Source organism: Rhinichthys klamathensis, unplaced genomic scaffold (assembly GCF_029890125.1).
Source record: "Rhinichthys klamathensis goyatoka isolate OS25496 unplaced genomic scaffold, OSU_Roscu_1.1 h1tg000209l_1, whole genome shotgun sequence".
NCBI classification, from domain to species: Eukaryota; Metazoa; Chordata; class Actinopteri; order Cypriniformes; family Leuciscidae; genus Rhinichthys; species Rhinichthys klamathensis.
The window spans coordinates 270808-288759 of NW_026606734.1; positions in this window are offsets into that span (position 1 = coordinate 270808).

A 17952-nucleotide genomic window follows, 5' to 3' on the forward strand; every position below is an offset into this window, starting at 1 on the left:
AAACTTTTAAAAAGACTAAAACTTTAACTAACAGGTTTTCCACGCTTCTTGAAAGTACAGTACTTGGATTCAAGGACTGGAAAGTACGTGAAAACTAACATAGGTCCTTGAAAGTGGTTGATTTAAACATGAACTATGTTTTGTTAGAGTAGCATGGTGCTATTACAAAAAAATAGCCTTTATGCTCTGCCAAAGCGAGAACAAAACGGCTCTACTGATTAAGTAGGAAAAAAAGCGGCGTGAGCGTATAGATAGTGAAATTGCATTTTCAGCACATCTGTCATTTTTGTTTAGACTAAAGGGGCGGTCATTCCTTTGACTTCCATTTATACGCATGCAAATCGTCAGACCGCAAGCTCATGCAAAAAGCTTCGCATTCTGCTGCGTTCCAAAGTTCAAGTTTGGTGAACTCTGATCTGCGAATTCGCAATCAGATGAAGTGGTGTGACCAGTAGAAGATCGATACATCACAGCGTGACCTCTTGGCTTAATTAAAAGAAAGATATTTTTGCAGTAAATTTGAGTAGATTGGATATCTTTACATTTTTTATGTATGATGTATGATATATGTTGAATTCATGTTTATAAAAATTATGCTGCAGAGCTTAACATTATATCACGACTGTTGCCTTGTCCAACGAAATTTCGCATGCTCAAAATTTAGCGTGACCGTGGATTGATGCGAAGATCGACCAATATTTGTACACAGCTTGTTGTAAATGTTAACTGGCGGATCGATAAGAAGCTAATGTGCTTTTAAAAAATCTAGAAAAATAAGGCATCTAGAATATTACGTATAATCTTATTTTAAATGAATATATATAATCACTTATAATTTTGATTTATCCCTTTTCTTAAAAAAGGTTTAAAGGTTTTTATAAATATTTATATAAAACTTGTTTTTGTCAACAACAAAAAACACCATTTCCTGATGGTGGGAATGGAGATGTTATGTCGATTGACATTAGGGGTCTCACTTGGGAGCCCCAATCACCTCTGATTTTTAGGAAAAACAGCGAATGAAATTGGCGAGTGGAATTCACATGCCTATCCACTCCCCGTACATACGGTTTTATTAGATGGCGGCATGCATCCACTTATAAGGTTTGTGCTGAGGAGCCGAGACATTGTCCCGGCCATTTAACGTGGTAGTTCACGGTTGTTGCAGGAGGGACATAGCGTCTCCGTTCCCTCCATCAGGGAACGAGGGTACAACAGTAACCTAGACATTCCCTTTCTGTCAGTCACGTTCGACATTATGTTCCCTATGGAACGCGCCACAACCACTGAACTGTGTTACGAGTGTTGGCGATGCAGATGCTAGCAAGCTGTAGCATGCCTGTTGCCAACTGCTCTCGCTAAGTTGTAACCTACCGAGCGCCCCATGTAAGCCAAAAAATCCTCCATACCTGCTGGGATGGAATGGACAGGGTTTACCATGGAGATTGTCGTTAGCATTCAAAGAACTGCACGAGAGTTGGTGCAGGAACTGGGCATGGCGACTGACTTTGCCCTCCAGGTGACCAAGGTCACAGCACGGGCCCTCGGCTAGACGATGTCCACCTTGGTGGCCCAGGAATGACATCTCTGGCTAAAACTTGCAGAGATGTGGGATGCAGACAAAGTGCACTTTCTCAAAACCCCATCTCGCAAGGCACCCTCTTCTGCGACACTGTCCAGGACTTTGCCCAGCAGTTCTCGGCAGTCCAAAAACAGACGGAGGCCATCAAACACATGTTGCCCCGGTGTGATACCACCGCCACCAGGTCGCAGCGGCTAGCCCCCAGTCGGCTCGTCGATGACCAGATGCAACACCTCCGTCTCAACGTCGAGCCCCTCGCAGGGAGGTGACACAGCCCGTCCCTCAGGCCACCGCAGAACAACCCTCCAAGCGTCCATTGAAGCGGCCCTGAGACGTGCGACCCAGAGATGAAGGGAGCTGCTCTGAACAAGGAGGTAGGGATCACACCACTCCTTCCCTTGGAGGAGGGCCGGGCGGAAAATCTTTTGTTACATTTAAAAGACTTTGTTTCTGTTTCACCCAAATTCTCAATAAAAGAGCAGTTTCCTCATTCTCTGTACCATACTGGGCACGGTCTGGCAGTGAGCGATGCTGCGCTTCCTCACTCCCAGCCTAGACCCCCCTATTCACCACAGCCCAAGAGGTCGTGTTCCGACTCAGGTCCGACACAGTGAACCACACACAGGAACCAATCATCGAAACCGCCAGCGCTCAGGGCAAGGCGGAGAAAGCATGGCCATCAACTCTGAATCCGACTCCGCCTGAGCTACCACCCCAGAGGAAGGAAGCTCAGCAGAGTCTTCATCAATAGCCCACATACATTACATCTAAATACATTGCATCTGCTGTATCATGTGCCCAGGCTAAAAGCTTGACGTATAGCCCCAATATGCTTCGAAGCACTGAATCAGTCTGTTGAAGTGCTTGAAGTCTGTTGCTGTCCCTCAGAGAGCTGACCGAGGGGCCATACCCTTCAAGTTGTCTTGTTTACGTGGCATTGTTTCTTTTACTTTAGCCCTGAGGACAAAGATAACCTGTTAAATCCATTTGAGTGCCTCTGTGATAGAAGAGATCAGATAGTATGTAGGACATGTCTCATCTGTAGACATCCATCAGTTACATGACCTATTATATGACCTAATGCCCTCTCTATGCCATGCTTGAGATATTGTTGAACCACCTTGAACTTTCAAAAGCTATGGCTACCTCATTGAACAATGTTAATGCACAAATTGGCTCAAATTTATCACATTGCTTGTATGTCTAAGGAAAATGGTCATTAGGTATATATAAGTTCATTCTGCCTGTTTGTTTTTCAGGTCTTGAAGGTTAAAAAAAGTTAAATTATTTGTGGCATGTTGCTTACATGGCACGATGGCCTAATTAATTCCTTTACACTGGATTATCAGATCTGGAGAACCTTCACATTTTCCTCTAGCTGACAGGTCTATCTCTTGCTATGACGAGGTGGAACATTCCTATCCACACTCTTCACTGAGACGGATGCGGTTCATTCTCAGCTATTTAGGCCCTTTGTCGTCTCAGCTCACCAAAGGGTCAATAACTTGACCCATTATGTATCATGATCATTAAGGAGGCTATTAATGGAGACTGAGGGGGTCGGTTTGATTTACTTGGACAAGTGTCCAATGGACGTCACATGATGCTTTTGCTCCTTTGAGTTGAGTTGCTTGTCATTTCTTCTTTATCCCTTGTTCGAGCCAGCTGGATCATGGAGACAGAGAATACAGGTATTACTATTTGCATGATGTATCTATCTATCTGACTTTGATTGTTCTCCATAAGAACACATTATGTGCTTCCTTTAGGCAAATTAGCATGACTTTTTTCCCTCACTCTTTTGTCCCTGTTTTTTTCTATCTCAGCCACACACAAACACTGTGCTCCCTGCAGGAGAAGATCCAACTTATATCTGAAGCACAGATGAAGGTAATGCAAAGCAATGCTTTTTCTTTTTGATTTTTAGTTGCTCAGTGTTGTAATTGACAGGAAATTTTTTAAATACCATATTTCATAAATATTGAATTAAACTCATGGTCATAATATGTGAGAACCATTAGAGTTTTTCTCATCCGCTTTGGCACATTTTTCAAAGTCTAGCAACTATCACACATCTGTGAAATGTAGTTACTCACCCAAAACGTTTAAAGACCCCCTGTGGTGAAAATCTAGTTTTTTATGTGAAATACTGGTAATATATGGTGACTACATGGGTTAAGGTTAGGTTAAGGCGTATGTTCAGGGTCAGTACCTAGTTATAACCCAGTTATTGTAATTGCTATAATAAGTACATAGTATGTACATGCAGAAAAGGACTGTAAAATAAAGTGCTACCCAAAACACATTTGCTGTTATTGAGGTAGATACGGGTAAAGTTAGGGACAGATTTGGTGGTATGGGTATTTGTAAGGGTGGTTTAACCCTCTGGGGACCAAGAACGCGCCCGCGCGTTTTGCTGTTTTTTTTTCACTTAGCAGCAACATAGACTTAAAATACTCCGTCATTTATGGTCATATAAATAAAATCAATACATGATTATAAACTAGAGAGGGTCTTCTTTTTTTGTGTACACTCACATTAACATCAAAACCTTGTGCTTTTTTTAAAATAAATAAAATAAACAGGGTGCGCTTTCAGCTCACTCTGTCTCCGCAAAAATCTTTCTGAAACATGTCTGGAAAATGAACGGAAACTCCGCTAATACTTATCACACAAACATGAAACATACGTCTAAAGAACGCTTTAAATTTCTACTTTTAAATAAAACAATTCACATTTAAAACAAATATTCTCCTGCAATGTAATCTGTCAAAAACTAAAGAGAAGTACAGTTTCTCCTGTCTCAGCTCATTATCGTTAATTTGTTCACACCCACTCGCAGAGCGCGCTATTCATAAGATAATGTGTTAAGGCCATTTGCAAAATAGATAAACGCCCCCAGGCAAATGCTGTAAACACACAATATTTTTTAGTCAGATTAAGATTCGTCTTGCGCGGCTATGAGGAATAATCCTGGGACATTTACCACAGAACAAGTGCTGGTTTCACTTCGAGGAGGAGCAACAGATTCAGCTGAGAAGTGTAAGTGTTTTGTGCTTTGTTCTAATCGCGATATAGAATAACGTTAGTGTCTGTAAACGGACACATTCAGGACAAAACATATCCTACTGTTTAAATGTGAATTATGTTTCTCTCTCTGTGTGTGTGTGTGTGTGTGTGTGTGTGAATGAATGAATGAATGAACGCACAGATACGCACTGTTACAGACGAAATAAAAGAACATTTCTTTGACTAGTTTTGGATAAAGTTTTTCAAATCAAATAAGCATCAAATAAGCTTCAAAATAAAGACATCAAATAAGCTTATGTTTTGTCAATAAACTAATCAACTAAGATGTTTGTTCCAATGCAAGCTATATCAAAATAATGAATCCTCAACTTTGAAATATGTATGATCAAACTAAGACATTTATGGAAAAAGACTATTTTCTTTTCAAGATGTTTCCAACTCTAACTTTGAACTTTGAACTGAAATAAAACCATGTCTATATGGTGAAGGGTGTGTGATAGAAGTGTCCAGACGTATGCACCCAGTATTTTCCTTATATAAATCCAAACAATCTAAAAGCCATTATTTTTTAAATCTCCTCATTCTTTGTGCAAGGCTCCTGTAATGATATGGCCTGATAGCACCTAATAGGGCCATTATGGGAGGGTCTTTGTCTTTCTCAGGTGTGGAATGCCACACATATTAATGAGAGATCAAGCCTCCTGCATAAAGCTTTCTCAAACAAAACACGTCATTAAAAATGTAAAAGACTTTATTGACTTATCTGAATGAGCAGTCAGGATGATTCTCACATAGTTTTGGAGCAAATATTCTAGGCTATGTGATACAATTTTCAAAAGTCTTGTGAAGAAATAATCAATATGTGTTTTGTGGTCTTATTTCAGCAACTTTCATTTTTATTTTTTTCAATAACCACGCATAAACATTATTCTATTAAAAATACAAACATGTACATACATGTTGCTCACTTATCATGGTAGTCCCGTCTGTGCTATATAGAGTGAATTTACACCTTTGCCATTAACATGTTTATAAATAACTGAAAAAAGCACAAATGTCAGTGCATGTCAAAACATCCCAAGGGCCCCAAAAACACTGGTCCCCAGAGGGTTAAGGGGTAAAGGAAGGGTCAATAGTGTAATTATAAGTGAATATAATAGACACTGACATACATACATTAAGATCAAAGTCAGTTGTACAATGGAAAGCTGTACCGTGTTCTCAGGAGTACTTTTCATAAACATCAGGATATTGAGAGAGTTATTGCATGTTATACTCTCCAGGGATGCAAACAGCACGCTTTTCGGCGCCTCACGCTTTTTTCACGTCAGTTTGGGTGACTTGTGTGAATCGTGCAGATCCGAAGAGTTATTTTTAGTGGGGGGGGTGTCTGATTATAATTTCACTAACAGTAATTCTGGATTGCCTCCACCAAACAAGTAAATAGGAAATAAGCAAATCAGAACACTGCGCGCCAAAACAGCAGTATGCGCGCAAGCGTGAACCACTAGTGTTTCTTCCACTAGCTCATGGCCTCAAGGGGCCGCGCGAGGATGGCATCGTGCGCGCTCACTGTGCAGAAACGCGCCCGCGCGTGGATGGCATTCTGCGCGTGTATACTGTTTTTTTGCCCTCGTATCCTGTGCGCGAGTTTTGAGACTAAATAAACGACGTAGGGCCGTTCACATATTGTGTCTTTTGCGCTCTCAAGTTCGCCATTTCAAGGCGCGCGGCAAGCGCGTTCATAACGAAGCGATTTTTTCCAGGCGCTGTGAGATGAAAACACTTACACTTTTCAGAATGCCGCAAGCACACCGCATTTCATGTGACAAGAACCAACCACCATTGAAAGCTCAGTAAACATGAAGGATGGGGGGTGCGCCCAAACACCACCAGTGTTTTTCTCTTCTCCGTAAATAAATCTTGTAGCAGAGCTACAGAAAGCGTTTTGCGGTGGTGAAAATCTATTAGCTACTACTTCTTTTTTTCGTTGTGGAGAGCGCAGTGCATGGATGCTTAGCAACGACAGACGCCACGGGAAAATCGGATCGAATTTTACTATTAATAATAAAAGATAAGCTAATGTGCATTAACCCCCTGGGGTCGGCTATCGCGCCGGCGCGATTGTCTCGCTTTTTTTCTTATCAGTGTAAAAGAGACTCAAAATACTCGGTTAATTTTGATCTTACATATAAGTGTTGTACATCATTAGATCCTGTTAAGTTTCTATTTTTTTTGTGGATACTCACAATAAAAACAAAGTGTTGTGCTTTTCACCAAATAAAGAAAAACAAACATGATGCGAGTTCTGCGTTCTCTCTGTCAGTGAAGTCCATTCTGATACGCGTCCTAAGATTAACTGTAACTCCGCGATTACTTGTCACACAGGCACGAGAGGTTTTTCTTTATGAAGCTTAAATTCTCTTCTTTTAAATGAAGTAATTTATATAAAAAACAAATATTCTCAGTTTATGCAATCTGTATGAAAAGAGAGTGCTGTCAGTATTTTTTCCCAGCTCATTACACTTCATTACGCGTTAATCTGACACGCCCACGGAGGACGCGCGCTATTCAAACGCAAATGTGAGGCAAGCCATGACAATGCCCACATCAGCCGTTCCACCGCGGCGGTAAAATGTGTGGTGTATTTGCTGCCTTTTACCGCTAAGAGGCGCTACAATCATAGACTCTGAAAAGTGTTCGTTTATTCCGGTTTATTCTCTCTAATGTGTAATCTGCTGCCGCACCGCGCTGATTCAGAGCGATTGAAAGCTGGTAGCAGAAGAATTCAACAAGTGAAATGTAGTTAAAATAATTCATAATCACAATACTGAAATTAGGCTACTGAAATGTAATTGAATAAATAATGAAAACATTTCAACATAAAACATTGCAATAAAAACATTTAGGCTACATGAATGAGGCTTTACAACTTTATCAGCGTACAGACGGTAGCTCAGTGGTCAACGCAACGACACGAGCTTCGAGGAGCTTCAATCGACCCAAGATCGAATCTCAATGTAGCATACATGTTGTTAACCGATTTTGGCCTACAGCGTTTATATCTTACCACCTTGATGCTTAAATAGGTAACTGTTTATAACTGTTTACTTATTTAAAGTCAAGAGTTTTGTTTAATTATCATTACAACATAAATTTGCTACATTCCTGTAGAACCGCAGCCGCTGCACAAACGACAAAAACTGAAGGAAGATTGTCAGCCGATTGCATCAGAAAATGAAAAAGAAGAAGCTCGTCTTTAGTCTGCTAAATTATTGTGTAATGTAAAAGAACACAAAAATTACTTATGTTTGAAACCAAGTTCGAACATTTCAAGGTTTAAATAAAGTGTCTTTATTTAAGTTTTTTTTAAATTTAAAACAGGGTTGCATCGGTTTAGAGTTTATTTCTTTTGCGATGCAAAATAAGAAACACTAGGCTAATCTTATTCTTGCGACATTTTAAATTCGTATTGCCAAAGAAATTACAGCTAAATTAAACAATTAAAACAGTACAAAACGAAAATTGTCCAAAGAAACATATTTAAATTAAAAACATGCGTTTCTCTTTGCCTCTCTCGCGCTGGATCTCTTTTTAACAAGTTTATTTAGTCTGCCTCGCTCTGATAATACTACTGTATATGTCGCTGCGTGTCAGCCATACAAATCACGAAAAAATTATTTAGCCTTTAATTGTTGCTTCAAAGACACAGCATGCCTTGTTGAATTCACCGTACAATAACTTCAATTGAAATTTTGTGTGGAAAAAAAAACTTTAAATAGGCTACAATAAATAAACTACAATATTTATAATTTAATAAAATATGGGGCCTACATTTGGACACAGATTTATCCTTACAATAATTTTGCCTGCTCATCAGGCTGGCTATCCGACACTCACTCTCCATATGAAAGAGGAACATTAACACCTTTGTTCAGCAACTGTCCCTCCAACCCCCCACAGGCTATCGGAGTCTGAGGCTGACTTAACACAAAGAGAAGTCGCAATTCACACTTAAATCGCTATTCTAGACAGTGTTGATAATGAAGGAATTAAATGGAATTACATGTAGCCTAGTGATATTTCTGTCATAAAAGTTTATTACTAAATATTTCATTATTTCAATAATTGATGAAATAAAACTGGTTTGGGGCAGCTTTTTCCAAGCAAAACTAAATATAATCTGAAAAAACACTTGTTAATTTGTTGTCATGAACAAAATGTTCAACTCAATATTAAAGTCTACAGGGATCTTTGGATCCTTACAACCAGGCATGCAATTTGTCAATTAAGTTTTTATTTGATTTTGTATTATTCAAATAAATATCGAAACACGGTGCTTCGTGGTAATGCTGCTAAATTAAATAACATTTATAGAACAATTATGAACTTAAATGAAACAATATCGCAACATTTCGACAAATACATTATTTGATCTGTTTTTACATTTTAATTCAGGGCGATTTAGCCTACATTTAATTAGAGCGAGATTTTCACCCTTGTCTTGTCATTTTCTCATTGTGAAGCGCTTACATTACATGTTTGAGTAGATCCTCTGTTCCTCTAGTTTTCATATGGATTAGCCTATAATCAGATAACATTTATTAGCCTAAATATTTAGACATTTAAAGGCTTTAGACATAGCCGATTTCTTATCGTGACTGAGCTGAAGTGGCTTTCGGTTCATTTTTGTGACGCGCAGTTCCCGAAGACAGAGACGACAGATAGCCTATACTGTTTTTGTCGTTAGCCTAATATGAATACAAGTTTACAGTTTTGAACGATGTAAGCTACTCTACTCTTATCTGTATGACCAAAAAATTACGGAGTCGCCTACTTAAGTTATTTTAGCTGTAATAATGAGAAAAATAAATTAATCTAAATGAACGCGCCGCCGTGTTTGTCGAACACTAACTCACCATGCCAGAATAAAACCCGACTTTAGAAAAATGCATAGGGCCACTCGGCGTGGTGTGCCAAAACACTTAATTATAAACTTCAATATTTCATTCAAAATAATCTCAACACGCTTTGTGAAATTTGAAAAGCCGTGCATGCATTAAGGCCACTGGAACTAATGAACAACTGAAACGCTGGTTTTGATTTTATTGTTTGTCGTTTAAACGTGCCTGTTGCATATCTCTATTTTATATATTTGATATTGGTGAAGTAGCCTATAGCATTGATTAGCTGTGGAGGGAGGGGTGTGGGGATTAAAATAATTCAGCAGAAGCAGGGATGTTTAGACCAGAAGGAAATCACAATCCCCCCTGGCAAATCACACTTTACTTAAAACCATGTTTTTAAAAACTCTAGGTTGTAGGGAACAGACCTCTCTGCCATGCGCGCGCACGGTTTGGAGCACAATATCTGTCTCGCATGCACGCTCGCTCTAGATAGATTACGGGATATTTTAACTAATTTGCGGTATAATAACTAGTCGATCACGAGTGGCTCAACAGGTATCTATAGATAAACTATATCCTTCAGGAATTTGACCGACCGGGTTGACAATTCAGCGTGAGAAATCGGGGGTGTGGCATGAGAGACCGGGTTGACACTTCAGCGTGAGAAATCGGGGGTGTGGCATGAGAGCCTGGAATAAAAAAAATAATATATATATAGCCTATATATATAGGCTATATATAATTTATTTTTTTACAGAACTGCTTTTGAAATTACGATTGGTAGCCTATTATTATACAGATGCAAACTCGTTCTGTTGGATACTATTTTTTTTTTTTTTTTTTTTTTACTTAGTGTAAAATGGAAATGCATGATAATTGTATTTTATAAATATAAGCAAAAAAAAAAACTGTATGGTGTAACAGAGTTTTAGAGCTAGACAAATCGCTTTGCAATAATAAATATAAAATTTACAGCAGACCATGTTTGTGCGGGATTTGAACCCATGTCATCTTGATGATGAACCGTAAGCTCTACCGCTCAGCTATGAATTTTCTCACTGAGAAATACCCAAACGTCTGTTTCTGACATGAGCGAGAACACGTTTTGTCTTTAGCCTGTGAGAGTGTAGGCCTACTTTAGCCTTTTAAAGTTTTAAAAGATTATATCTTATCTGTATGACCAACAATTTGTTGTAGGCTTATTTGGAAATTACCATAACTTGTAGTATTTCATCCTTAGGCTACTGTTAATAGACATTAGCCCCACTTACGTTTTGCTAAATGTCCCTTTGCGCCACCTGGCGGTTATTTCGCGAACGACTTTGCAATGCGACTGGTTTATTTTTACCGCGGTGGATGGCTAAAAATGGTATGTGGATGGCTAAAAGGTGTGACTATAAATGTGCTTTTGGCTTTCATTTAAATTTTGATTGTTTGTATATATATATATATATATATATATATGTGTGTGTGTGTGTGTGTGTATAAACATTTATTTATTTATATACACTACCGTTCAAAAGTTTGGGGTCGGTACGATTTTAAATACTTTTAAAAGAATTCTCTTCTGCTAATCATGGCTGCGCTTATTTGATTAAAAATACAACAAAAATCAGTTATAGTATTAAATATTATCTCCAGTGTAAATCAGCTGTTTTCTGTGTGAATATATAGTAAAGTGTAATTTATTCCTGTGATCAAAGCTGAATTTTCAGCATCACCAGTGTCAGTGTCTTCAGTGTCAAATGATCCTTCACAAATCAGTATAATATGAGGATTTGATGCTCAAGAAACGTTTATTATTATTATCAATGTTGAAACAGTTGTTGGTCTGTCAGTTGTACAGTTTTTTTGTTTGTTTTAGGATTCTTTGATGAATAGGAAGTTCAAAAGACTTTTGTAACATTATAAATGTCTTTACTGTCACTTTCGATCAAATTAATTATTCCTTGATAAATAAAAGTATTGTTTTCTTTCCTCCAAAAAATAAAAATAAAATTCTCACTGACCCCAAACTTTTGAACGGTAGTGTATATATATTGTCCTTGCATTCTTTCTTGTGTGACACCCCTGAATGAAAGGCTCATTAGTATGCAAACTGCTCAGGTGAGAACTGCCTAATTATTCATGAGGGGGTTGGGCCGTTCCGCCCATCCGCATATTGCCTTTGCAAACAAAAAAATGTTTTTCACAATTTAAAACAATCTATTGTTTTATGTGAATGATAAGGCAGAATGATTTTCAGATCAATTTGAAGCAAAAACTCTAGGCGATAACATCCACTAGTCAAAAGTCTTGTGGACAAATATTTAGTATGTTATTTGTGGCCTTATATTATAAACTTTATTTTTTAGTTTTTTCAATAACCACGCATAAACAATATTCTCTCAAAAATACAAACATGTACATACATGTTGCTCACATATTATGGTAGCCCTGTGTGTGCTATATAGAGTGTAATTTCACCTGTGCCATTAATATGTTTATAAGCAACTGAAAAAAAGCACAAATGTCAGAGCATGCCAAAACATCTCAAGGACCCCGAAAACACCTAACAGAGGGTTAATGTCAAGTAATTTTTTTTTTTACTCATTCTTTTTATAAAAATGATTTAAAGGCTGAAATATGGGAGGTTTATCTTTTTATAACACCTTTTTGTGTGAAAAATGATTTAAAGGCTGAAATATGTGAGGTTTGTCTTTTTATAAAACCTTTTTTTTTTTTTTTGTGAAAAATGATTTAAAGGCTGAAAGTGAACATATTTACTATATGTGTCTAGGGGTGGGCCGGGGATGGCAGGGGTTGGTGGCAATGTAAGTATCTGGATATTTTCCGTGGGGCGAGGCCTTCGATTACCTCTCTCTTTTTTGACCATACATGTGTTTGCATCCCTGACTCTCTCACATACACAGACTTTTCTCAATTGTTACTGTTAGTGTAGTTACTAACACTTTGCAATAAGGCTTAGTTCATTTATGCATTTGTTTATACATTAGGTAACAATGAACAATGGTTTTACAGCATAGGAATATAGGTTAATGTGAATTTCTGCTTATACATTTTTTCAAACTTTTAATGAGTTAACCCTCTGGGGTCTAAGGTGTTTTTGGGGTCCTTGAGATGTTTTGACATGCACTGACATTTGTACTTTTTTCAGTTGCTTATAAACATATCAATGGCAAAGGTGAAATTACACTCTATTTAACACAAACAGGGCTACCATAATATGTGAGCAACATGTATGTACATGTTTTTATTTTTGAGAGAATATTGTTTATGCATGGTTATTGAAAAAACTAAAACTTAAAGTTTCTGAAATAAGGCCACAAAACACATACTAAATATGTGTCCACAAGACTTTTGACAAATGGATATTGTCGCCTAGAGTTTTTTCTTCAAAATGATCCGAAAATCATCCTGCCTAATTATTTGCACAAAACAATACATTGATTTAAATTTTGTAAGACACTTTTTGTTTGGAAAGGCAATATGCGGGGGATGTGAATGATTGTAAGGATCATGAATAATGCCCTGATTCACACCTGAGAAGACAATGACCCGCATAATGAGTCGCATAATGAGCTGCATAATGAGCCTTTTACACAGGTGTGTCACTGGGTAGCAAAGAATGCGAGGACAAAATAAATATATATATATATATTCTTGTGGTACCCAGTGGAAAAAGACACATTTTTTCAAGCTGTTTCAAAATCTAACTTTTAACCAATTCTGTAGAATGAATATGAATATATATATATATATATATATATATATATATATATAAATATTCTATAGAATTGGTTCAAAGTTAGAGTTGGAAACGTCTTGAAAAAAAGGTGTCTTTTTCCACAAATTTTGTATGCATGCAAATTCCATAATATCCAAGGTAAACATTTCTAGTAATTGTGTAGTTAATTCTCATACTGTATTTTCAGAAAGTTTTGGAATATGTATCCTCTCCCCAAAATTGTCACTAATAAAATACAAAAAAAAGTTACAATTATAACAACCATTGCAATTTTACTAATATTTCAAGTGTAATCTTTCTTTGTAAAAAGTATATATTTTATCATACATATTTCAAAGGTAAGGATTCATTAGTTTGAATATTGGAACAAACACTATAATAACATCTTAGTTGACAATTCAATGTACCTACTTTATTTTGGACAAAACATCCCATACTATATATTTAACATATGAGCAGAAATTGGCGAACAAAAGCTTATTTGATGTGGCAGTAGTCTTTTTTAGAGTAAAAACTTTATAATCTATCCAAAAACTAATCAACGAAATCTTGTCTAAACATTCATATTTAGTCTGTGACATTTTGTGTGTATGATATATTAGCATATAAATGTTAATTTGCAGTTTGTTGCTTATACAAAGACATTTTATTTCAACATATTTCAGTCTATTTTTACTCATCTCAGTAGGCTATAGCAATATAGTTTGGTCAAAGATTGGTCGAGTGTGAATGAACGGCACAGACGCGCGCTGTACAGCTGTAGTAAACAACAGCACACGTCTGTGCCGTTCATTCATTCATTCACACAGACAGGCGATTCATATTTAAACAGTCTTTTGCGGTTTACAGACACTATTCCATATCGCGATTAGAACAAAGCTCTTAAGAATAAATAACTTACTTAAAAGTGAGCTTGATCCGTTGCTCCTCGAAATTAAACTACCAGCACTTCTGAGGTAAGTTTTTCCAGGATTATTTGTATTATTCCTCACAGCATAGCAAGACGATGTAAAGTAAATGATTCTTATTAAACTTGATGTGTTTTATCCAGCTGTTGTGGGCGTTCACACGTTTGCGTGGCTTGCCTCAGATTATTTGCGTTTGAATAGCGCGCGCATTCAGGATCTCTTTTCATACAGATTACATAAACTGACAATATTTGTTTTTTATATAAATTACTTCATTTAAAAGACGAGAATTCAAGCTTCATGCCTGTGTGGCTGTATTCCTGCTTGACTGAATATTCGCTGAGTTACAGTTCATTTTCGGACGCATTTCAGAATGGACTTCACTGAGAGAGAGAACGCAGAACTCGCATCATGTTTTTTTTTTTTTTTTTTTTTTGGCGAAAAGCACAACACTTTGTTTTTATTGTGAGTATCCACAAAAAAATGGACACTTAACAGGATCTAATGATGTACAACACTTATATGTAAGATCAAAATCAACAGAGTATTTTGAGTCTCTTTTGCACTGATAAGAAAAAAACTGAGCTGGTATCGCCGGCGCGACCGCCAACCCCAGAGGGTGAATGAAAATTTGTGTATTTAAATATAGCATAAACATTTACGTAAATTGATACATTGTTGTACATGGTACAGTAGGTAGTTAACCAGAATGCCTATTACCGCCACGCTAGCTGCCATGGCAAAGTCACCGCTGCAAGAATAATTCAGTCGCATTTCAAAGTCGTTCGCGAAATGACCCCCAGGAGGCGCAAAGGGGCATTTTGCAAAACAGCAGCAATTGCTGCATTTTGAAACGTAAGTGGGGCTAATGTCAATTAACCATACCTGTCAAGTTTTGGATTTGAAAATAAGGGAAATTTTCCGGCGCCCACCGCAAGCAGTCCCACCACCCCAACCAAGCTCCAGTATCCCTTACATTTTAAGACAGGTGTTATAGCCTAAATGAAAACACACACACATATATATAGCTATATATGTATGGTATATATAGGGTATATATTAAGAGCATTTATTTAAAGGCTTATTTGCATATTTTCTGTTCATTTAACATTGCTTGTCTTTACATTTACATTTTATTTTCATTCCACACATTATTTTCATTTCATATTGCTTTTCTTTTACAGTTTTTCTTTTCATTTGCAGTTTTTCTTTTCTTTACTCTTTTAGTGAGTTATTGAACAAATTTGTTGCAGACTTTGTATTAACTGTTTTGGAAGGAGTGTATTTGTGGGCTGGGCCAGAGTGGTTAATTTTACATGAGAGTAGAGCAAACAGTTCTGTTGTCTAACGTCATCCTATTCTCTGTAACAATCGTTCGTACCATGCTAAACACCCTTTCTCGTGCTGACATACATCATTCCTTCCCCGTGTGAGATGCTAAAGTCGCAGTTACAAAACTTACAAAACGCGTGACTGTCCCCCACCCTGCTCCTCTTCAGAAAAGTACATTTGCTATCCCATTGATCGCGGTATTTAGTACATGAGGGTTTTGTTTTTTTGGCAGGAGTGCCTTGCTCTGTCATAGCGTCCATCATCCGTCTCTGTTTTTGTTTGTTTTTTGTTTTCCCCGCGTTGTCACTCATCATCTGACCTCACATACTAACCTCGCGACAACTGCCACCTACAGTACCTGTAGTTATCGCGAGGCTAGTGACAGAGCTCAGATTGGGAATGTTTTTTTTTTTTATTCCGCCCGGGGTATTATTATTTTTCAATAACGCAGGTTAAAAAACGGGAGATTTACGGGAAAATCCTAATACGGGAGGACGGCGGGAAAGAAAGGTAAAATACGGGACTTTCCCGGCCAAAACGGGATACTTGACAGGTATGCAATTAACATTAAGGATGAAATACTATAACTATGGTAATTTCCAAATAATCCTACAACAAACATGAAAAAAAAAAAAGCTATTGACATTTGCTGTACAATAATGAAACAACCTAAGATTTTGTGGAGTTGAAACTGCATGTTATAAAGTATTAATGTATAAAGTATTAATTTTATTATTACTTATTTTATTATTATTAATAAATAAATAAAATTTGGTTAATGTTGTTTAAACAAACGATACATAAATATAGACTATTATTTGAACGAACAGTGAACTATAATATATCTCTGATTGTAGGCTATCTGTTTATTTTTTTTAAAAAACAGCACAAGGTCTTGTAAACAAAACTTTTTTCATTATTTCAACAAGAATGAGACTGATTTACATATGTAAAAAAAAAAAAAAAAAAAAAAAAAGAAAATAGATCAAAATTTTAAAACCATTTTTTTCTTAAATATGCCTATTAGGCTACAACAGAATTGGTTAAATTTAACGAAAGCAAAAATTAAATATGTAAAAGTACATTTTAAACAGAATAGAACAAACTTTTAGAACAGAAAAATAGAATCAAAAGTTAAAAATAGAGACGACAACAATATAGCCTATATTTCATATTGTAGATGTCGGTGGGCAACAGAAGCCTATTCCTCAGGGGAACAGTGCAATAACAAACAAAGAAACAAAAAAAATACACCAAAAGACCATTATAGGCATATCTCGCAGTCAGTGAAAATAAATTCGGTGCAATGACGCTGATTATTTTTACTATTCTATTGAGGAATGAGACAAATGAATAGCTCTTCTCTCTCATGTGAGCGAACACACTGACTGCTGGACAACTGAACTTCTGGGCTTTCTTGTAAATTCATGGTCGAGTGGTATAACTTAGGTTTCAATCATTTAGATGACACGGGTTCAAATCCCGAAAAAACATGGGCTACTGTACATTTTTTATTATTATTAATGGAGAGAGATTTGTCTAGTTTTAAAACTCTGTTACACCATATAGTTTTTTTTGTTTGTTTTTTTGCTTATATTTATAAAATAAAATGACCATGCATTTCCATTTTACACCAAGGAACAAATATTATACAACAGAATGACTGAATTTACATTTGTATAATAATTCCAATCGTAATTTCAAAAACAGGTATGTTAAAAATAGAGGGGAAAAAACTTTATGGGGTTCCCTATACAGAGAGAGTTTTTAAAGAATATGGTTGTAAGCAAAGTGCGATTTGCCTGGGGAACGGGGATTTCCATTTGGTCTAAATATCCCTGCTTATTTTTACCCCCCCACACCACAGTAATCAATGCTATACTTCACCAATAGACCATGTAAAATATTTAAAATAAAGATATGCAACACGCACGTTTAAACAACAAACAATAAATTCAGAACCAGCGCTTCTGCTCCTGTATTGAGAGATAATATTATGCAGCGCGTTTCAGTTACGATCCTGGTTCCAGTGACCTTAATGCATGCACGGCTTTTCAAAATGTCACAAAGCATTTTGGGATTGTTTTGAATGAAATATTGAAGTTTATAAGTATTCTGACATGTTGAATTAGTGTTCGACAGACGAGGCGGTGCTTTCATTTGGATCTATTTTTCTCATAACAGCTAAAACAACTTAATATACTCCACAATTTTTTGGTCTTACAGATAAGAGTACATCATTCAAAACTGTAAACTTTTATTCATGCCAGAATAGGCTAATGACAAAACGTTTTCTGTGGTCTCTGTCTCCGGGAACTGCGCGTCACAAAAAGGAAATTAAAGTTTGTAAAATTTGTAAAAGTATTATTTTGGTTTAGTACCAACTGTACATAATGCATTAACAAATTTTAACAAATTGAACCTTATTGCAAAGTTGTAGCAAAT